Below are 24349 nucleotides of genomic sequence, written 5' to 3'. Positions count from 1 at the left end.
ATTGTAGGTAGTGGATGGAGGTAGTAGAGATCAGTACACACTGCAGCTAGTCTACTATCAATAAAAGGACAAAGTAGTCACTTATACTAAACATACTTTGGGCAGCATGGTGGCGTAGCACTCTCATCTTGCCAGAGCACTATCCCAGCCAGGGAACAAAGAGTGTATGTTCTCCTTGTGGCTGTGCGTGTTTCCTCTGGGCACTCTGGTTTCCTCCCACATCCCAAAAAACATACAGATAAGTTAATTGGCTTCCCCCAAATTGACCCTAAACTACAATGAACATATGACTTTGGTAGGGATTAGATTGTGAGCTCTTCTGAGGACAGTCAGTGACATGACTATGTACTCTGTAATGTGCTGCAGAAGATGTCAGTGCTACATAAATACATAATAATAATAATATGGTAGGACATTAGACTATGACTATGGTAGGATTAGAGTGTGAGCTCCTCTGAGGACAGCCAGTGACATGACTATGTACTCTGTAATGTGCTGCAGAAGAGGTCAGTGCTATATAAATACATAATAATAATAATATGGTAGGACATTAGACTATGACTATGGTAGGATTAGAGTGTGAGCTCCTCTGAGGACAGTCAGTGATACAACTATGAACTCTGTACAGTGCTGTGGTAGATGTCGGCGCTATATAAATACTAAACAATAATACTGGGGGAGACGTATTATAAAAATGGCAATAAAAACAGTGAAGCAAGCATATAGCATTATTAATTAGGGTCCCCTTGTAAGACATTTAAGCACACTTCAGTTTATTTATGCTAACGCTTTAAAGGGAACCTAAACGGAGAAGGATATGGATTTTTCCTTTTAAAATAATACCAGTTGCCTGGCTATCCTGCTGATCCTGTGTCTGTTATACTGTCAGCCACAGCCCCTGAACAAGCATGCAGCAGATCAGGTGCTCTGACTGAAGTCAGACTGGATTAGCTGCATGCTTGTTTCAGGTTTGTGATTCAGCCACTACTGCAACCAAAGAGATCAGCAGGACTGCCAGGCAACTGGTATTGTTTAAAGGGAACCTTAACTGGCGAGGAAAAATAAACTCACTTACCTGGGGGCTTTCCCAAGCCTCCTGCAGCCGTCCGGTGCCCGCGCCGGTCCTTCGGTGCCCTCCGGTCTCCCTCCGCCGCTAAGTTTCGTTTTCGGACGACTGCCAGTCGTCCTCGGGCTACTTCCGCATTTCTAGTCGTAAACTGCAGTAAAGCGCGTCCGCATGACGCGTTTGGCGTCATGCACATGACACGTTTGGCGTCATGCGGACGCGCTTTACTGCAGTTTACGATGATGAATGCGGAAGAGGCCCGAGGACGACTGGCAGTCGTCCGAAAACGAAACTTAGCGGCGGAGGGAGACCGGAGGGCACTGAAGGACCGGCGCGGGCACCGGACGGCTGCAGGAGGCTTGGGAAAGCCCCCAGGTAGGTGATTTTTTTTTTCCCCGCCGGTTAAGGTTCCCTTAAAAAGGAAACATCCATATCCCTCTCAGGCCTGGAACCCAATAGAGACTTTTTTTGAGCGTTTAGGGAGCGCTTTCAATCGCTAGCGATTTCTCTAAACGGTTAAGGAAATCCCAATCGCAGGACATGCAGTATTTTAGGAGCGTTTCCATTCCAATGAATTGTAAGCACTTGTACGCACTTGTAAGCACTACCATAAATCGCTAGCGATTGTGATAGCGTTTTGCGCTTTCTAGTGGGTTTCCAGCCTCAGTTAAGGTTCCCATTAAAGATTTCAGGACTCATGGCACTCTCAGTCCTGTTATAAAATGTAATCCTACATATAGGCTCTCTGGCCTTCTTAGCAAATTCTAATGCAGCCCATACATGGTACAATTTTTTCATTTTTTTAAAATTAAATTTTGTACGATTATTCCGTTAGATCGAATCTAAAGATTTTCCCAACATGTCCGATTGGATTTTTATTGAATAAGCAGGATAATCGATCGTCTTTTCTTGATCGAAAAAAAAGATTCTTTTAAACTTTCATTTGATTTGATCGTTTCGGTCGAATAAATGGGAAAATTGAACTTTTTTTTATTGTACCGTGTATGGGGACCTTTAGACACTTATAAATGAAAGCAGGTTATCTCATCCCACACATTGCATACAATGCCACACACTGATCATTGCATACAATCCCACGGTTCGACCATTGCATACAATCCCACCATTCTCCTATGAACAGATTTAAATGCTACAGCGATTCCTTGAAAGAAAAATAAAGTTAAAAAATAAAGGTCTGTGGAAGAAGGCGGGTGACCCCAGCTGCAGGCGACCCCCCAGGATTCTTCCTGACTCCAATCGTCGGTCGGAGTAGATCGAGAGGATGAAAGTGTACCGCGCCAGTCGGATATCTCACAGCGGCGGTCACGGTAAAGTGTCTATCACAGCACACAGGAGCGCGGCCCGGAGACATCGCAAAGAGAAGGGAGGGGGCCCAATCTGTGGGGAACAAAGAGAGACAAATACACGTCAATAAACAAAGGCACCATAGTCAAAATAACAGCATGAATACAATTGCTTTTTTTTTTTACAATATTCATTTATAGATTACTAGCCGACGGCGTTGCCCAGGTATGTATTTGGCTGGTGTTGGCTCCGCCCACTTTTTCTAACTAGCACACAATTACTCAATGACCAAGTTTGTGAGCTTTGCGGTCTTTGGCATCAATAATTTGCATTGAAATGAAACAATTCTGATTGGCTGTTTGTGGCTCCACCCCCTTTTCTGAATTTGAGACCAACTGTAGCAGGTTTGAGGCCTGTGCCATTAACAGTGCAAGAATGGTAGCAATGAAATGGCAGGGATCAAAACAGGCGAAGCGGACTCGGAATCTAGACTAGTGCGAGCGGGACACTATCTATTCTCATACGCTTTCATTGGACATATTTTCCATCCAGGAAAATGTGCCAAGTTAGGACTCTGCTTTCTGATTAGCGTTCTGCTTGTGTTGCGCAGCAAGCGCCTCTTTTTTTCCCCTTTTTTCAACAAGTGGAGGCCGATCCTAGTTTTAAAATTAGGATCCACTTCCTGCGGGTACGTTTTTTTTTAACCTCCTTGGTGGTAGCCCCAAGCTAGGGTCGGGGTGGAAAACCGTAGCTCAGAGCGGTAATCCCGACCTCTGCTCGGGGTAGCCGCCGGAGTCTGTGCGCAGAGTATAGCGCGCAGCGGGAGCGTTTCTACATACCTCCCGGGGATCCCGACGTCAAGACGCCATTCTTCTTCCTCTCCTCCGGGGCTCTGTTTCCTCCCGGTGAGATCGCCGGCTATCGTCATGACAACAGCCGGCAATTTCACTGTAGAGTTGCAGCGCCACCCGGAGGATGGAGGCATAACTGCAGCGCTGGAACCAGGGAGGTGAGTGATTGCTGGGCTGCTGCAGATCTCCCTGGCAGAATGATTTTTTCCAGGTTTAAGGGCTCGTTTCCACTATCGCGAATCCGCAGGCGTCCAACGCATGCAGATTCGCACATGTAATGCAAGTGGATGGGCCTGTTTCCACTGTAGCGTTGTTGAGGTGCGTTTTTTTCAGCGGTGAAAAAACGCACAAAAGAGCCGCAGAATTCGCCTGCGAGTGGAATGCATGCGAATCGCACGCAATGTATTTAATAGGGAAATCGCATGCGTTTTTCTTACGCTTTTTTTACGCGATTCCGCATAGGAACCAATGTAAATTAACACAGGCAGTGACATGGTTAAAAACGCATATAGCCTAACCGCATCCGTAATCGCGTAAAATAACGCGTAAAAAACCGCACCTGCTTGCGATTTTATCAGCGGTGGAATCCAGGCGATTCCGCACCGCAATAGTGGAAACGAGCCCTTAGGGGTCTGAAAGGGTGCAAAAAATTGGTATCGCTTTTAGGCCCTAAAATCCGAAAAGAATAACGCCAAGGGGTTTAAGCAAGTGTGAACCGGCCCTTACATTCTGAAATTCATCACAGGTCATCTTAACCACTGGCAGGTGCAGCTCTGTGGAATGTTTGTTGAGAGTTCCGAAGTCAGAAAAAAGAACACCTGGGGCCATACGCAATTAACTTTTCCCTTGGATGATATTTTTAAAGGCTACCCGAGGTGGAAATAAACTAATGAAATAAACAATTGTATTTATCCTCCTCCTCCTAAAAAAATACTTTTTAAGATATTCCACAGTTTTATTTTATATTTAAAGGGGCCCATACACTTAACGATTTTTCCGCCGATATACAGCAGATTTAATCACTGTGATCGAATCTGCAGTGAAATCGTTGCGCAAACGATGTCCGAACGATCGATTTCCGTCCGAAATCGATCGTTCCCGTCGATCCATCCGTGCGGAAGATTTCGTTCGATCGCCGGCAGGTCGAGAGTGCGTCGATAGCGGCGTTCGAATGTCAGATGACCGACGCTAGCAGCAGCGTCACAGATGGTGAATTGATTTTATGCTGAAATCGATTCACAATCTGTTTGCAGTAAAGGCAGCCATACGATCCCTCTCTGATCAGATTTCATCAGAGAGGGATCTATCTGTTGGTCTATCTGATGGCAAATCGACCAGTGTATGGCCACCTTAAATCTACTTTTTACGTTTTTACTGTTTTATTGTTTTTGCTCAATGACACATTCATTGAAGTATGCCAGAGCTAAAATCTATGAACTATTTACCCTTTTCTTATCTTTTCTTAATTTCTTATTTTTCTATCAGTGAGGGTCACACTGTAGTCACTTCCGGTCTGACCCAGTCCTGACTGCCACTTACATACCTGATGTTTAACTCTTTCAGGCAGAGAAAGAAAAAAAGGAACACAGCACAGTTATTTGTGTGCTAGGCACTGTACATACACATGTCTATCTCACCATGTCACATGTCACTTCAGGTATCCTTGTTCATAAAATACCATTTAAACCACCAGAAAACAAGAAAATACGTAAAATGGTTTTGACAGATCTTTTCCGCCTACTTTTTGGTACATCTTTAATTTGAAGAGCGCTGAAATGTTATTCTAGATGAAAAATGATCTCCTAGGAGGTAACTCGGGAGAAAAAAATTATTGCACAAGGACCTTGGTCTCCCAGAATGCTCGGGGAGGAGAATTCTGCATAGCTAAACAGCCTAGGCCAGGGGTCGGCAACCCGCGGCTCCGGAGCCGCAAGCGGCTCTTTTTCCCCTTTGCCGCGGCTCAGTCCCGGCTCCGGTGCTGCAGGGCTGCCCATTCTGACACTACACCGGTAGTGGGTGTCAGTGGTTGCGGCGCGCATGTGACGTCACGTGTGCTGCCGCTGGCCGACAGCCTATCAGAGAGGCCGCCAGACCAGTGCAGGGCTTCGGGCGGCCATTTTCCCGTAGCCCTGCAGTGTAGTGCAGGCAGGACGTGACGTCGGGAAGGAAGAGGAGCCGGCGAAGTTGCGCGCCACAAGGAGGTCGGGACAGGAGGAGATCGTGACAGGAGGTCTTCTTACTAGGTGAGTAAATGGGGTTTTCTTTTCAGATCTGCTGAAGGATTTGTGCATATTGGGGTAATTTCTGCTGAAGGATTGTGCATATTGGGGTCATTTCTGCTGAAGGATTGTGCATATTGGGGTCATTTCTGCTGAAGGATTGTGCATATTGGGGTCATTTCTGCTGAAGGATTGTGCATATTGGGGTCATTTCTGCTGAAGGATTGTGCATATTGGGGTCATTTCTGCTGAAGGATTGTGCATATTGGGGTCATTTCTGCTGAAGGATTGTGCATATTGGGGTCATTTCTGCTGAAGGATTGTGCATATTGGGGTCATTTCTGCTGAAGGATTGTGCATATTGGGGTCATTTCTGCTGAAGGATTGTGCATATTGGGGTCATTTCTGCTGAAGGATTGTGCATATTGGGGTCATTTCTGCTGAAGGATTGTGCATATTGGGGTCATTTCTGCTGAAGGATTGTGCATATTGGGGTCATTTCTGCTGAAGGATTGTGCATATTGGGGTCATTTCTGCTGAAGGATTGTGCATATTGGGGTCATTTCTGCTGAAGGATTGTGCATATTGGGGTCATTTCTGCTGAAGGATTGTGCATATTGGGGTCATTTCTGCTGAAGGATTGTGCATATTGGGGTCATTTCTGCTGAAGGATTGTGCATATTGGGGTCATTTCTGCTGAAGGATTGTGCATATTGGGGTAATTTCTGCTGAAGGATTGTGCATATTGGGGTAATTTCTGCTGAAGGATTTGTGCATATTGGGGTCATTTCTGCTGAATGATTTGTGCATATTGGGGTCATTTCTGCTGAAGGATTGTGCATATTGGGGTAATTTCTGCTGAAGGATTGTGCATATTGGGGTCATTTCTGCTGAAGGATTGTGCATATTGGGGTCATTTCTGCTGAAGGATTGTGCATATTGGGGTCATTTCTGCTGAAGGATTTGTGCATATTGGGGTCATTTCTGCTGAAGGATTTGTGCATATTGGGGTCATATTTGCTAATGATTTGTGCATATTGGGGACATATCTGTTTTATAATGGTTTTGCGGCTCCCAGTTTTTTTTCTCTTTTCGGAAACGGGTCCAAGTGGCTCTTTCATTCTTAAAGGTTGCAGACCCCTGGCCTAGGCTAAACATCCCTGGAAGAGTGGGGCTACATCCTAATATACAGCAATATATTGGATATTACATAGAATATAAAAATGGCATCTGCTCAAAATCATTAGTAGGGATTATCTATGAAATGCAAATCATTTCTCCTTCCATTCAAATGTCATGTAGATATTATGCAGCTAGAACTTGACCAATAGAAAAATGACAACGTTAATCTGGTCAAATTTCCAGCTGCATATAATTTACTTGGAGTGCAAGGAGAAAGGATTTGCATCTCACTGTCCCTCTTCATTCCTCACTGACTGACAGCTTCCTGCTCACTGCACACCTGCCTGAAGCCGACTGATCCTCAATCTGTTAGGCTACGTTTCCACTACAGCGGTGCCATTCTGGTGCGGAAATTGTTTAAACGAATCAGCAGGCGGTTGCGGATTTGGAGGCGTTTGTATGCAGATTTTCACGCGGAAACGCTTGCGGTTTTTGCGGTAAGTGATTTTAACCATGTCAATGCCGGTATGCGTTAAAATGGGTTTTTACACGAAAACGCATGTAAAACCGCAAGACTAAAACACTTACGATTTTCCTATGAATCACATTACGGGCGAGTCGCGCTGCGTATGTGCGGCGAGCGAATTCTGATGGCTGTGCAGATTTTTTTCTGCACAGTAAACCGCGCAGATTTTTGGACTAGTGGAAACAGGCACATTGAGTATAATTGGTTATGCGAATCTGCATGCAGAAAACGCATGCAGATTCTCTCTAGTGGAAACCCGGCCATTATAGCTTTAAAGGTGAGTAGTGACTCAAGGAAGGAGGGAGGGAGGGAGCAGGCAGTAGGAGATTGCGGAGAATGATATTGTAAGATCCTCTGGCCGCTCATGGCGGCGAAACGCCGAGACCCACGCTGAGGCGCAAGCCTCTGGGTCTCGGGCTATCTCTGACGTCACTGGAGCGCATGGCGATCAGCTCCCATTGGATAAGCGGTGGAAGTGCTCTCAGAACGCGCTCCACCGCTGTACATATTAACCACTTGTGTGTATTGCGTGTCAGCCTCCCTGCTGACATGCTCTCTGTTGATTGGTTACTTTGGATTCCTTTAGTTTCTGATTGGTTAGTACTAGTATAAATGAAAGGTGAGCGCCCTCTGTCATCGCCCGTGATAGCCTATGCTGGGCTTGTTGCTGAGATTGCGCTCACACCAAGTGCTTGTCTTGCTGCCGACTTGTGTCTGTCTCTTGACTAAGCTTCTTCCAGATTGCCTTACCGTTTCCAAGCCGGCTTGCACCTGACCACGCTTCTGTATTGGATCACCTGTTACTGACCCGGCTTGTTAAAGGATTCGCATGAACGCTGCCTGGACTGACTCTGGCTTGATTGACCACACATCTGTCTAGTGATTATAATTCAGTCATTACCTGCTACCTTGCCATCATCTGGATTGCCTCGGCCTATAGGCCTCAGGTGACTATTCAGTTTACTGTGTTTGCACTGCCCATTGCTGTGTTTGGGGTTTGCTGTCTGCCAGTCTGTATGCTACATCTGCCTGCAGGGTATTGTAGTTTGTATTCGGCAGGAGCTTCCGCAGGCGTTAGGGCTGGGTTAAATGTCAGTCATATGGGCATACAGCCTGACTCACAGCAGGTGACCAGACAAGCCTGACAGATATAAATGGGTGTGGCAAGTATTTCAAACTTTATTTTTCTAATTTTGCAAAAACTTTTTTTTTTTTTTTACAGTTTGAGAACTTTATTTTTTTTTCTTTCACGCATAATTTGTATAACTCAACGTCTTATTAAATGCCTGCAAGAATTATGGAACGAAGATTGACCTTTTAGAGAAAATGGGACTTTTCAAGATTATTGTGTTGGAAGTAGCAACAGGATTATTAAACTGTAGTACAGTAAAACAACCACAAGATGTCACTGTATGTAAAATGATGCAATGATCTCTATGGGATTGTTATTTCCTGTATTCACTCTGTGCTCCTGTCTGTTCTAAGTAAGCTGAATTTCCTGATGGTGGTTTGTGATCTATCTCTGCATGTTTTTCTTCAGTAGTGTTCTAACTTGTTACTTGCAAACTTGAAGACAGAGTATTAGCTGCCGCCATGGAGGCACACAATGTACAGGACATGAAAATGACACCCCGAGCGGGATGGTAATGATAGGGTGCAGGTCAGGGCCGTTTCTTGGGCAGTGCGACCGCCCTGGCCACAGACTGGCAAGTAGAAGAAGTGGGGTGCAGGCAAAAGGACATAAGCTGGTGACGCGCGGTGCAACCAAATGGAAGAAGAAAGAAGATTAGCAGCGCGATCCCCTTCCTTGACTCTTCCTGGGCTGCCTGCGTCCGACGTCAAGTCATCATCACGTCACCACCGCATGATGACACCTGGTGTCCTGTAGCGGTACTGCAGGCTGTCAGTGTGCGGCGCCCATGGAGGAGTCTGATGTCCTGTAGCGGTACTGCAGGCTGTCACCAATGCATGATGACACCTGGTGTCCTGTAGCGGTACTGCAGGCTGTCACCAATGCATGATGACACCTGGTGTCCTGAGCGGTACTGCAGACTGTCACCTCCGCGTGATGACACCTGATGTCCTGTAGCGGTACTGCAGGCTGTCACCACCGCGCGATGACACCTGATGTCCTGTAGCGGTACTGCAGGCTGTCACCTCCGTGTGATGACACCTGATGTCCTGTAGCGGTACTGCAGGCTGTCACCACCGCGTGATGACACCTGATGTCCTGTAGCGGTACTGCAGGCTGTCACCTCCGCTTGATGACCCCTGGTGTCCTGTAGCGGTACTGCAGGCTGTCACCTCCGCTTGATGACCCCTGGTGTCCTGTAGCGGTACTGCAGACTGTCACCACCACGTGATGAGACCTGATGTCCTGTAGCGGTACTGCAGGCTGTCAGTGTGCAGCGCCCATGGAGGAAACGGCTTTCCGGGCTCTCTTCGCCTGTGTGTTCTCCTGGTCCTGCTTCCTCCTGGGTGAGCGGCTGGTCACTAGTAAGTAGGTAGATGTACTTGTGACCTGTGGCTGTGTGACTGTCCCTGAAGAGTCAGGGTTCTCAGGTCCACGGGGGAGGGGGCGGAATGGGGCACAATTTTTACACCCTCGCCCCGGGTATGATTTAGCTTAGGAAATTGCCCTGGTGCGGGTGAGATCTCACTGCCACTGAACTACCTGAAGAAATGAGAGACGGATGAAGGTTCTGAAGAGCACGTGAGTCATATCGGGACTGAGGAGGTCTGCAGGAGACCATGGACACTGCGCCATGTCAATAGTCCACAACACGGAACGCAAATTATGCTCTGCAGGGCGACTGGGGCACATGTACTTCTACTAAAAAAATAAGTACTGAGGATCCACGCCGTGGGAGTTCACTAAAGACCAGCAATGGACCGAATATTTCTCAGCAAGTTTAGTTGCCATTTTGGAAATTGGGCCGAACATCAAATGCAGCTGCTGCCGACTTGGATGGGAGGAAATGCAAGGGGCTTATGTACGCCAACAGGTTTGGCACCAAAGCAGAAAACATCAGTACCTCATTGATTGCCCGTACAGCTCACTAGTACCGCTTTTCCTCCTGTGCTGAGAATACGAACCGCCAGGCGATCTCAGGCCACCTCCTATGTCCCCTGCACAGATCACATGACATGCCAGAGCTCTGTGTCCACTTGTTTGATGAAGGTCAAGGTTACCCAATGTTTCATCGGAGGAATAAGCTCATGCGGGCCAGATAGGTTTATCAAGATCGCCCCTTTTTTAGAAAACCACTACCACGTCACAGGAAGCCAAGTGGCCACTGCCATGTCACAGGAAGCCAAGTGGCCACTGCCATGTCACAGGAAGCCAAGTGGCCGCTACCACGTCACAGGAAGCCAAGTGGCCACTACCATGTCACAGGAAGCCAAGTGGCCACTGCCATGTCACAGGAAGCCAAGTGATCACTGCCATGTCACAGGAAACTAAGTGGCCGCTACCACGTCACAGGAAGCCAAGTGGCCACTGCCACGTCACAGGAAGCCAAGTGACCACTGCCATGTCACAGGAAGCCAAGTGACCACTGCCATGTCACAGGAAACTAAGTGGCCACTGCCATGTCACAGGAAGCTAATGACTGGGGCTTTAGGACAAGCATGCCATATTACATTGCTAGCACTATACTGCAAAGTCTGTCCACTTTATCTTCTGGCAGCAATTTTTACACCCTCGCCCTGGGTACAATTTAGCCTAGAAACTGCGCTGCTTGTGGCCGCACTCCCCTACGCAGGCGTGAAGTACAGCCCATGCCTGTGCAGTATTATGGGGTCGCTTGTGCACAAATGGCTCCATGCTACTGTGCAGGTGTGGCTGTCCATGCACCTGCGCAGTACAGCTGTGTTCTTACATAGAGGAGAGCGCGTCCATGAAGAGGGTCAACGCCAGCGGCGGAGGGGTCCCGGAGGATCGGAAAGCCTCCGGAAAAGTAGACGTTGAAAAGTTTGAGGGAGGATGGAAGGGAAAGAGGAGAGAAGTTAAGAGCCTTGTTGTGGGGGCGGGGTCAAAAGGGTATAGAGGTAGGTATAAAAAAGAAAAAAAAGGGGGGGGGGAGAGGGAGGGAGAAGCGTGGGGATGGAATAACCGAGAAAGAAAATACGTGTCAGCGTGGGGGAGAGACAAGACGGGAGAGAGAGGCAGAGAACGGACTCCAGCTTTCCAAGGCTTAATAAATACATCAACAGAATCCGTAATATAATTCCAAACAAGTTGTAAAAAGTTATTGTATCAAGTCCCCACAGGGAGCAACATAAAATCGATACCCCACACAAACACTCCATTAAAAAACCCATCAGCGTGCGGCGCCGAAGCAGCCGACGGGAAAATAAGCGAAGACCCACCAGGAAACGCAGAGCGGCGTCGCTGGTATTGAACAATGCGTCGCTAGAAACATACTCCGGGCTTAGCGGGATACAGAAGACTGTCAATGTGTGAATGTGAGGGGGGTGTCGCCCGTTCTGCGCTGTAACATTTCTGCGCTCGCAATTCTATAGGCCAAATGAGGATAATGAAAAGTACAGAGCGGGGCTTTTATCAGCCGGTTATTGTTTATTGGCCGATGATGGGGTCTTCAGGCGCTTCTGCTGCATACGTAAAAAGCCAAACGCAAAAACCGCTTGGGTCATAGCGACTAGTAGTGGTGCCCGCAATGAGTCAGTTACGTTTACGCGAAATTTTGCACCATTATTTGCAATTACGCATTGCGTAATTGCGATACGTACAGCATACTACGTTTGTGAATCGTAATTCTGCCTGTAATCGTAATTAAGTAAACGCTTAGAAAAAAATGCATGGATTTGACAGTGTGCTGTGATGTGCAGCTATTAAATATTTAATGTGAAAAATGCGTTTGAATGCGAAAAAAATATATCAATTTGGCAGTGTGCTCTGCATGTGCTGCTGTTATTTAAATATTCAATGCGGGAGGAAAAAAAATAAAAAAAAATAAAATAAAAAAAAATCGCATGGGCGCATAAAGAACACAAACAAAATCTTGAATGAAATGCACAATTACGGTTAGCGATTCCATTTCCGTGCAAATTTTTTTTGACGTGTAAGCTGCAAAATTTTGCATTACGATTATGGGGCGAAATTGCTAATTGCAATGTGTAATTACACATAGGCATAATTTCTGCTAATCACTAATGACTACTACTTGCTAGAAACTTAGTTGCCCGTGTGATAGCAATATAAATACCCTACCTAATAATATACAAGTGTGACTGCGTCCTGTCCCTGCGTCAGTGCTTTTGCGCTACTGCGCATGCCCTGCACTGGCAGCCATTGGGACAGGACGCAGGACAAAAATGTTTAAATCTACTTTTTAAGTTTTAACTGTTTTATTGTTTTTGCTCAATGACGCATTCATTGAAGTATGGCAGAGCTCAAATCTATGGACTATTGTTCCTTTTTATCTCTTTCCTGCTCTCAGGAGCTATTTTCTGCTAGGAAAGTGTTTTATAGTTGGAATTTCTTATCAGTGAAGGTCACACTGTAGTCACTTCCTGTCTGAGTCAGGACTGTGTCAGCCTCTTACATACCTGATATTTAACTCTTTCAGGCAGAGAAAGAAAAAAAAAAGGAACACAGCCTAGTTATGTGTGTGCTAGGCACTGTACATACCCATGTCTATCTCATCATGTCACACGTCACTTCGGGTATCCTTTAAAGGACAGCTGAAGTGACAGCGATATGGAGGCTGCCATATTTATTTCCTTTTAAAAATACCAGTTGCCTGGCTATCCTGCTGATCTATTTGGCTGCAGTAGTGTCTTCTGTCTCTAACACTTTTAGCCATAGCCCCTGAACAAGCATGCGCCATGCAGCAGATCAGATCTTTCTGACATTATTATCAAATCTGACAAGATGAGCTGCATGCTTGTTCCTGGTGTAATTCAGACAGACACTACTGCAGCCGATAGATCAGCAGGACAGCCAGGCAACCGGTATTGTTTAATAGGAAATATATATGGCAGGCTTTATATTCTTCTCATTTTAGGTGTCCTTTAACCTGCTGGGCGGTCTGGACGAGCTCAGCTCGTCCAGTACCGCCGGAGCCTGCCGCTCAGGCCCTGCTGGGCCGATTTGGCTCAAATAAAGTGCAGCACACGCAGCCGGCACTTTGCCAGCCGCGTGTGCTGCCTGATCGCCGCCGCTCTGCGGCGATCCGCCGCGAGCAGCGGCGAAAGAGGGTCCCCCCAGCCGCCTGAGCCCAGCGTAGCCGGAACAAAAAGTTCCGGCCAGCGCTAAGGGCTGGATCGGAGGCGGCTGACGTCAGGACGTCGGCTGACGTCGATGACGTCACTCCGCTCGTCGCTATGGCGACGATATAAGCAAAACAAGGAAGGCCGCTCATTGCGGCCTTCCTTGTTTATTCTGGGCGCCGGAGGCGATCGGAAGAACGCCTCCGGAGCGCCCTCTAGTGGGCTTTCATGCAGCCAACTTTCAGTTGGCTGCATGAAATAGTTTTTTTTTTATTCAAAAAAAACCCTCCCGCAGCCTGCCTGGCGATCTTAATAGAACGCCAGGGTGGTTAAAGAAAAACATTTCTTTGTTACAGCTTACAGAACTCATGCAATAAGTCTACAGTGTGTCTACTTCCTGCTTTCACAGAAGCAGAGGAAGGGTTAACACCCTATGGTTGCATATTAGCTGTGTCGGCCAAGGACTGCCAAATTTCTGTGCTGACACAGCAGAGAGATCAAATTACACTTCTGATTAGTTACAGATGAGGGGGGGATTAGACAGGCTCTTCTCTCTAAAAACCCACAGGATGCATTTCTCTCTGTTATCCTTGTGTCCCGTGAAAGAGTTCAGGCCCACTTTATAGGGCCACTATAGCTAAAAGCTGTAAAATGTAAAATACATGTAAACTTATACAAATAAGAAGAACATTTCTTCCAGAGTGAAATGAGCCATAAATTAATCTTCTCCTATGTTGCTGTCACTTACAGTAGATCGTAGAAATCTGACAGAGCCGACAGGTTTTGGACTAGCCCATCTCCTCATGGGGGATTCTCAGCAAGAGTTTTATTGACACTCCCTTAAAAAGGATTTATACAATGATACTGGCCAGCTTCTCTGCTCGCTGCACACTATTTTTGACAGTTAGACACAGCAACTGCCATTCACTAAGTACTTTTGAAAATAAACAAAACCATGAGAATCCCCCACGAGGAGATGGGCAGGTCCAAAACCTGTCAGTTCTGTCAGATTTCTACTACCTTCTGTGAGTGACAGCAACATAGAAGAAAAGTAATTTATGGCTCATTTTATTCTGGGAGAAATCTACTTCTTATTTGTAGGGGTTTATATGTATGTTATATGTTGCGATCTTCGCAATAGTGGTCTACAGTGCTCCCTTCAGTAGAGGGTGTGGTGATTTGATGACATCATCACACCTTGAGAAGCTTGAGAAGTACATAAGGGGCGTGTCCATGACCAGGCCTGAAGCATTTAGAAGCCTTGTGAAGATAGTGCAGTCCTGCGGCCTATTTCCAGGACTACATTCTGCACTCACAGAACTACAGCTATCCCATGAGCGAGATTAATCTTCTTATAATACAGAGGATGATCGGCACATTTGAAGGGTAAAATAATTCCGGTGCCGCGAGCCAAGCGTTGCAGTAACCGCAAGTATTAGGTTAGATTCCCTTCAGTGATTTCACATTACTGCGATCAGTCACCTGTGCCTTCCTCATGTCGCTCCAGCACTTGACGTGGCAGATAAAATTACAGCAATGCCGCCTGCTTTACATACAGCGAGCACTCAGCTATTTATAGGAATGGATGTCTGTTTCCAGCTTACGGCCAAAACCTCCACAGCGTTTCTGCATGCCGAGATCTCCTCCGCTGAAAATCACAGCATGTGATATCCGTACAGAGCTCTCTCTCTCCCTCTTCTCCCGATTGTGCTCACAACAATCCCTCCAAACATCACATCCCCCTCCTAGCACCACACACCCTACTAACGCCACACTCCCCTCCCTGACGCCGCACTCCCCTCCCTGACGCCGCACTCCCCTCCCTGACGCCGCACTCCCCTCCCTGACGCCGCACTCCCCTCCCTGACGCCACACTCCCCTCCCTGACGCCACACTCCCCTCCCTGACGCCACACTCCCCTCCCTGACGCCACACTCCCCTCCCTAACGCCACACTCCCCCTCCCTAACGCCACACTCCCCCTCCCTAACGCCACACTCCCCCTCCCTAACGCCACACTCCCCCTCCCTGACGCCACACTCCCCCTCCCTGACGCCACACTCCCCTCCCTAACGCCACACTCCCCTCCCTAACGCCACACTCCCCTCCCTAACGCCACACTCCCCTCCCTAACACCACACTCCCCCCCCCCCCTAACACCACACTCCCCGCCCTAACACCACACTCCCCGCCCTAACACCACCCTCCCCGCCCTAACACCACACTCCCCTCCCTAACACCACACTCCCCTCCCTAACACCACACTCCCCTCCCTAACACCACACTCCCCCTCCCTGACGCCACACTCCCCCTCCCTGACGCCACACTCCCCCTCCCTGACGCCACACTCCCCCTCCCTGACGCCACACTCCCCCTCCCTGACGCCACACTCCCCCTCCCTGACGCCACACTCCCCCTCCCTGACGCCACACTCCCCCTCCCTGACGCCACACTCCCCTCCCTGACGCCACACTCCCCTCCCTGACGCCACACTCCCCTCCCTGACGCCACACTCCCCTCCCTAACGCCACACTCCCCTCCCTAACACCACACTCCCCTCCCTAACACCACACTCCCCTCCCTAACACCACACTCCCCTCCCTAACACCACACTCCCCTCCCTAACACCACACTCCCCTCCCTAACACCACACACCCCTCCCTAACACCACACTCCCCTCCCTAACACCACACTCCCCTCCCTAACACCACACACCCCTCCCTAACGCCACACACCCCTCCCTAACGCCACACACCCCTCCCTAACGCCACACTCCCCTCCCTGACGCCACACTCCCCTCCCTGACGCCACACTCCCCTCCCTGACGCCACACTCCCCTCCCTAACGCCACACTCCCCTCCCTAACGCCACACTCCCCTCCCTAACACCACACTCCCCTCCCTAACACCACACTCCCCTCCCTAACACCACACTCCCCTCCCTAACACCACACACCCCTCCCTAACACCACACACCCCTCCCTAACACCACACACCCCTCCCTAACACCACACTCCCCTCCCTAACACCACACTCCCCTCCCTAACACCACACTCCCCTCCCTAACACCACACTCCCCTCCCTAACACCACACTCCCCTCCCTAACACCACACTCCCCTCCCTAACACCACACTCCCCTCCCTAACACCACACTCCCCTCCCTAACACCACACTCCCCTCCCTAACGCAACACTCCCCCTACTAACACCACACTCCCCTCCCTAACACCACACTCCCCCTACTAACACCACACTCCCCCTACTAACACCACACTCCCCCTACTAACACCACACTCCCCCTACTAACACCACACTCCCCTCCCTAACACCACACTCCCCTCCCTAACACAACACTCCCCTCCCTAACGCAACACGCCCCTCCCTAACGCAACACACCCCTCCCTAAGGCAACACTCCCCTCCCTAAGGCAACACTCCCCTCCCTAACACAACACTCCTCCCTAACACAACACTCCTCCCTAACACAACACTCCTCCCTAACACAACACTCCTCCCTAACACAACACTCCTCCCTAACACAACACTCCTCCCTAACACAACACTCCTCCCTAACACCACACTCCCCTCCCTAACACCACACTCCCCTCCCTAACACCACACTCCCCTCCCTAACGCAACACTCCCCCTACTAACACCACACTCCCCTCCCTAACACCACACTCCCCCTACTAACACCACACTCCCCCTACTAACACCACACTCCCCCTACTAACACCACACTCCCCCTACTAACACCACACTCCCCTCCCTAACACCACACTCCCCTCCCTAACACCACACTCCCCTCCCTAACACAACACTCCCCTCCCTAACGCAACACGCCCCTCCCTAACGCAACACACCCCTCCCTAAGGCAACACTCCCCTCCCTAAGGCAACACTCCCCTCCCTAACACAACACTCCTCCCTAACACAACACTCCTCCCTAACACAACACTCCTCCCTAACACAACACTCCTCCCTAACACAACACTCCTCCCTAACACAACACTCCTCCCTAACACAACACTCCTCCCTAACACAACACTCCTCCCTAACACAACACTCCTCCCTAACACAACACTCCTCCCTAACACAACACTCCTCCCTAACACAACACTCCTCCCTAACACAACACTCCTCCCTAACACAACACTCCTCCCTAACACAACACTCCTCCCTAACACAACACTCCTCCCTAACACAACACTCCCCTGCTAACACCACACTCTCCTCCTAACACAACACGCCCCTCCCTAACACAGCACTCCCCTCCCTAACACAGCACTCCCCTCCCTAACACAACACTTCCCTACTAATGAACACAACTATTTCCTCCTAACACTTCTACATTATTTGGACATATATTTAAAGCACAAGATAATTGCAGGATTTAATTCCATTTCATGAAGGCAAAGGGGAGGGGGAACATTATACTAGGATTATGGTAGAATTAGAGTGTGAGCTCCTTTGAGGACAGCCAGTGACATGACTATGTACTCTGTAATGTGCTGCAGGAGATATCAGTGCTATATAAATACATAATAATAATATGGTAGGACATTACACTATGACTATGGTAGGATTAGAGTGTGAGCTCCTCTGAGGAGAGTCAGTGACATGACTATGTACTCTGTAATGTGCTGCAGAAGATGTCAGTACTATATAAATACATAATAATAATATGGTAGGACATTACACTATGACTATGGTAGGATTAGAGTGTGAGCTCCTCTGAGGAGAGTCAGTGACATGACTATGTACTCTGTAATGTGCTGCAGAAGATGTCAGTGCTATATACAGTAAATACATAATAATAATAATAATAATAATATAATAATAATAATAGATAGGACTTTAGACTAGGACTATGGTAGGATTAGCTTGTGAGCTAATCCTACTATGTACTCTCTAAAATGCTGAAGAAGTGGTCACCTCTGTATAAATACATAATACTACTACTACTGCTGCTGCTACTGCTAGTACTACAGTGATCAGGGAGTACGGTTGTACTTGCAGAATGTATTGCTTTTCAACTGTCAGTCTCCCTTTGCTCCTCCCACCACTCACGTCATTACAGTTACCACTACACGTTTGCTCCTTCACTGTGCAGAATCAATTGGTAATTTATGGATCAGGCTTTTGGGGGGAGGGGTGTGGCAATTGATAATTGGCATATTTGGTCACAATAGTGAGATCTGCAGGAAAGCTCAGCCTGTGTTTTGCAGAGGAGAGTTGGATATTTATCATATATCGGGATCTTCTTTGTACGTCATTTTACGGGTTGGTATGGAACGCCCTATTATTGTTATTTTCTCTCTATTCGCAGTTTGCCGAAGATTTCCTTTCTTTGAGTGACCGTCTCTGAAGCATTAGCCATGGCCGGTGCTGCTACAGGGGCAAGCTGTGCGACTTCCCTGGGCCCAGGCTCGTTACTGGGGCACCCAAGTCATGGACTGAGGAGGTGGTGATAACTTTATTTCAGCCTAGTGTTTGAACAGAAGGGGCCCATATTCATGGATACACAGGGCCCAATGTTACATAAACCCATCCCTTCCCCCACCCGGAGGACCAGCATAGAGAGGCATTACGCATAGCTCCCAGCTGTCCCCTATTTCGGAGTGACAGTCCCTCTTTAGGAACCCTGTCCTTCTGCCCCTCCTTCTTCCTCATTTGTCCGTTCTTTCTGGACTGATGTACAGAGCTATGTAAATACCGGTATATTCTATTGAAAAATGTGTTTGACTCTAAACTTTATTCCCATCAATTAAAGTGACGTAGTTCCTATTTTCAAATGTAAAAATAATGAAAAACTAATGATGACAAAGAGGACCGGTGTGGTCTGAATGATTAACTACATGTTTTTGTTCTGAATACTTTGTGATATGCATGATGAAGGGTGTGGTGGGGGCGTGGTTAGAGGTGTGGCAGGGGCGTGTCTTGAAGAGTCTCTTTCTTATCTCAAAAATTTGGGCAGTACAGTAAGTTACAGTAAGTTGCCCGATATTAAATGACAACTGAAGAGAGGTATATGGAGGCTGCCATATTTATTTCCTAATAAGCAATACCAGTTGCCTGGCTGCCCTGCTGATCCTCTGCCTCTAATACTTTTATTCGTAGCCCCTGAACAAGCATGCAGTAGATCAGGTGTTTCTGACATTATTGTCAGATCTGACAAGATTAGCTGCATACTTGTTTCTGGTGTGATTCAGACACTACTGCAGCCAAATAGACCAGCAGGGCTGCCAGGCAACTGGTATTGCTTAAAAGGAAATAAACATGGCAGCCTCCATTGTCTTCTCACTTCAGTTGTCCTTTCAGCATCATACAGGGTCGATCAGGTCTGACTTCCGGCTGAGAATTAGCATGACTCCCCGCCTTCATGTGGCAGAAAAGCGACTGATAGGGGATTCGTTTTACAAATATCCAGAAGGATTACAGTATATACTCGCATATAAGCCAACCTGTGTATAAGCTGAGGTACCCACTTTTCCCTCAGAGACCAGGAAAAAGTGATTGACTCGCGTATAAGCCCCCTCCCCAATACAGCCTCCTCCACAGTAGCCAGATGTGCCCCCAGTACAAGTCAGCCCCTCTCCCCATAGCCAGATGTGCCCCAAGGAAGACACAGCTGTGTCTCAAGACGCCACTAGATGGCGGCATTGATATGAGACACAGCGATTGCCACACCGGAAGAACCCCAGATCATTGCACTGCTGACACGTTGCTGGCACGCTCCGCTCCACAAGACAGGGGACACAGGTAGTCCTGAGCAGCGCACTCTGCACACCATGTTGTGGGGGATGTGTGGCACAGACACAGCAGGGAGCCAGCTGGTAAGAGTAGGATCACTAGTGCACAATCCTTACACTTCTCCGCCAGTAACAAAACCTGCTCCACCATCTGTTCTGCTCCACTGACTCGCACATAAGCCGAGGGGGCAACTTTACAGCACATTTTTTTGTGTTGAAAAATTAGGCTTATACGCGAGTATGTACGGTAGCCATGTCTATCTCATCATGTCACATGTCAGCTCAGGTATCCTTTAAAGAAAAGTCAGCATGTCACTATATAAAATACATAATAGTAAGTAAAGTAATAGTAAAATGAAGGTGTTTTCCCCACCACCCCACACACAACCCAATGTAGCCCCCCTCCCACCTGAAATCTCTCCTCAAAGCTTTTATTATCACTATTGGTGCCACAAAGTCTGAATAAACAGCCATTCACTCCTGACTGTTTGCTTTCCTGCTGTAACAATACCAGGATAAATTCCACTGAGCATAGAGATCACAAGAATCTAGCTCGCTACGCCGAACATTTCATTAGAAAGACTATACTAAAGGTGGCCATACATCAGGTGACTTGGCGGCCGATTGACCATCCGATTTGGTTATTATAATTGAATCAGACGGTGCCGCTATGTACATGCCCGACCGACCATGCGCCCAATTTTCATCCCGAAATCGATTGCGCATGCTGCAAGATGTAGGGCTGACTTGCTCAATCGGGTGCGCAGCGAGAACGGCGTACAATTTCACGACAATCAACGAACGCAACGAAACCCCTGGCGCTGTCCCCCAATGAAGAATGTCCTCCCAGTGCCCCGTGCGAGGTATACATTACCTGTCCGTGGCTTGCGCTTGTCCCTCCGAGCGCATTCCCCTCTCCATACACGCTCGCACCACGTGGTTTCCTAGTGACGGTGGGCGCATGACGTCACAGACACGTGCGCCCTTATTAGGAAACAATGTGTGTGTATGCAGAGGAGAGATCCCGGAGGAAGCGGAGGACAAGCGCAGCCCGCGGACAGGTAAGGTATACTTTACACAGGGCACATTCTTTATTAGGAGGGCACAGCGTCGAGGCAGCGCACAAGGCTGATTGAGGATCGATTTCAGCATGAAATTGCTCAGGAATAGTCCTGCCATGTATGGGCAGCTGACAGATCTCTCTCATCAGATTCGATAAGAGAGATTTGTCTCTTGGTTGAATCTGCCCATACATCGCTAGATAGGTAGCCATACATCTAGCGATGATGGGCAGATAAGATATAAATCTCTCTAAGGGGCCCATACACCGAACGATTTTCCCACCGATATACAGCAGATTCGATCACTGTGATCGAATCTGCTGTGAAATCGTCGCGCAAACGCTGACAGAACGATCGATTTCTATCCGAAATTAATCGTTCCCGTCGGTGCGTCCATGCGGAAGATTTTTCTCAATCGCCGGCGGGTCGGGAGTGCGTCGATAGCGGCATTCGAATGCCCAACGACCCATGCAATACAGCGGCAATACATTACCTGCTCCGGCCGGCGCGACTCCCCCGGTCTCCGCTGTCTTCTTCTCCGCTCCGGGCTCCAGGGCTGTAGCTTCACTGAACTTCCTGTCCTGGCAGGAAGTTTAAACAGTAGAGCGCCCTCTACTGTTTAAACTTTCCCTGGAGAGGAAGTTCTGTTAAGCCAGCCGGAACCCGGAGCCCAGCACGAAGAAGACAGCGGAGACCGGGGGAGTCGCGCCGGCCGGAGCAGGTAATGTATGCAGGGGGGGTCGTTAACTCCAAAGATTGTGATCGGTTTCATCGATTCACAATCTGTTTGCAGTAAAGGCAGTCATACAATCCCTCTCTGATCAGATTCGATCAAAGAGGGATCTATCTGTTGGTCGATCTGATGGCAAATCGACCAGTGTATGGCCACCTTTATTGAATCTGATTAGAGAGAGATCTGCTGCCCATTCATTCTGAAATTGATCCGGAATCGACCGCGTCCACAGCCTCGTCGCTGACATGTGCATTTATATATTACCTGTGCTGATTTGCGGTGCCCGTCCGTTCTCCGCCTCACCTCAATTATCCACATACATGTGGCCGGTGTGGCGCAGGTGACGTCACGCGCCGGCGTGCTATGCCTGGTCACCGTGTATGTGGGTAATTGAAGACGGACAGGCACCGCGACACAGGACAGGCACACTGCCGCACATAAACATTACAAGCATACTCACACACAGCGCCGGGGGTTTCATCGCTTGTCCCGATATAGCTCGCTGTTACCACCGCTCACCCGAGCAAGTCGGCCCGACATCTTGCAGCATGTCCGATTGACTAATGCGACCAATTTCAGACCGTAGTTGGTCACATGGTCGGTCGGGCATGCACTTGGTGCCACAGATTTTCATCCAATTTTGATTATAATAATCGCATCGGATAGTCGATCAGCCGCGTAGTCACCTGATGTATGGCCACCTTAACCACTTCAGGACCAAACGAATTTTCACATATCAGCACTGCTCCCGTTCATTCGCCAATAACTTTATTACTACTAATCACACCTAAATTATCTGAAGTATGTATTGTTTTTTTCAAGACAAATTAGGCTTTTGGTGTGTGATAATTTTGTTTAGTAATTACCTTATTTTCAGGGCATTTTAAAGGGAAAAGAAGGGGGAAAAAACAAACAGAAAAACACACTATTTCTCCATTTACAGTGGTGTGAAAAACTATTTGCCCCCTTCCTGATTTCTTATTCTTTTGCATGTTTGTCACACTTAAATGTTTCTGCTCATCAAAAACCGTTAACCATTAGTTAAAGATAACATAATTGAACACAAAATGCAGTTTTAAATGATGGTTTTTATTATTTAGTGAGAAAAAAAACTCCAAATCCACATGGCCCTGTGTGAAAAAGAAATTGCCCCCTGAACCTAATAACTGGTTGGGCCACCCTTAGCAGCAATAACTGCAATCAAGTGTTTGCGATAACTTGCAACGAGTCTTTTACAGCGCTCTGGAGGAATTTTGGCCCACTCATCTTTGCAGAATTGTTGTAATTCAGCTTTATTTGAGGGTTTTCTAACATGAACCGCCTTTTTAAGGTCATGCCACAACATCTCAATAGGATTCAGGTCAGGACTTTGACTAGGCCACTCCAAAGTCTTCATTTTGTTTTTCTTCAGCCATTCAGAGGTGGATTTGCTGGTGTGTTTTGGGTCATTGTCCTTCTGCAGCACCCAAGATCGCTTCAGCTTGAGTTGACGAACAGATGGCCGGACATTCTCCTTCAGGATTTTTTGTAGACAGTAGAATTCATGGTTCCATCTATCACAGCAAGCCTTCCAGGTCCTGAAGCAGCAAAATAACCCCAGACCATCACACTACCACCACCATATTTTACTGTTGGTATGATGTTCTTTTGCTGAAATGCTGTCTTACTTCTACGACAGATTTAACAGGACACGCACCTTCCAAAAAGTTCAACTTTTGTCTCGTCGGTCCACAAGGTATTTTACAAGTCTTGGCAATCATTGAGATGTTTTTTTTAGCAAAATTGAGACGAGCCTTAATGTTCTTTTTGCTTAAAAGTGGTTTGCACCTTGGATATCTGCCATGCAGGCCGTTTTTGCCCAGTCTCTTTCTTATGGTGGAGTTGTGAACACTGACCTTAATTGAGGCAAGTGGGGCCTGCAGTTCTTTAGATGTTGTCCTGGGGTCTTTTGTGGCCTCTCGGATGAGTTTTCTCCACGCTCTTGGGGTAATTTTGGTCGGCCAGCCACTCCTGGGAAGGTTCATCACTGTTCCAAGTTTTTGCCATTTGTGGATAATGGCTCTCACTGTGGTTCGCTGGAGTCCCAAAGCTTTAGAAATGGCTTTATAACCTTTACCAGACTGATAGATCTCAATTACAGTACTTTTGTTCTCATTTGTTCCTGAATTTCTTTGGATCTTGGCATGATGTCTAGCTTTTGAGGTGCTTTTGGTCTACTTCTCTGTGTCAGATAGCTCCTATTTAAGTAATTTCTTGATTGAAACAGGTGTGGCAGTAATCAGGCCTGGGGGTGACTACAGAAATTGAACTCAGGTGTGATAAACCACAGTTAAGTTATTTTTTAACAAGGGGGGCAATCACTTTTTCACACAGGGCCATGTAGATTGAGGTTTTTTTCTTCACTAAATAATAAAAAACATCATTTAAAACTGCATTTTGTGTTCAATTATGTCATCTTTGACTAATAGTTAACGGTTTTTGATG

The 24349-nt window shown here is 47.7% G+C and overlaps 1 protein-coding gene across 4 annotated transcripts in view; it reads right to left on the bottom strand.

Moving 5' to 3' along the window:
* Positions 1 to 1465: 1465 nt before the first annotated feature.
* The window catches only part of TRIM44 (tripartite motif containing 44), a 312918-nt gene continuing 290034 nt past the window's right edge, over positions 1466 to 24349 (bottom strand). For all 4 annotated transcript variants that reach the window (XM_068261803.1, XM_068261801.1, XM_068261804.1 and 1 more), the window contains one exon: positions 1466 to 2464. The gene's annotated coding sequence lies outside the window, so the exon portion shown is untranslated. The remainder of the gene's footprint in view (positions 2465 to 24349) is intronic.

The sequence above is a fragment of the Hyperolius riggenbachi genome, chromosome 11, assembly GCF_040937935.1.
Source record: "Hyperolius riggenbachi isolate aHypRig1 chromosome 11, aHypRig1.pri, whole genome shotgun sequence".
NCBI classification, from domain to species: Eukaryota; Metazoa; Chordata; class Amphibia; order Anura; family Hyperoliidae; genus Hyperolius; species Hyperolius riggenbachi.
The sequence above is the reverse complement of the archived record's forward strand: the minus strand, read 5'-3'. Positions and strand labels throughout refer to the sequence as shown.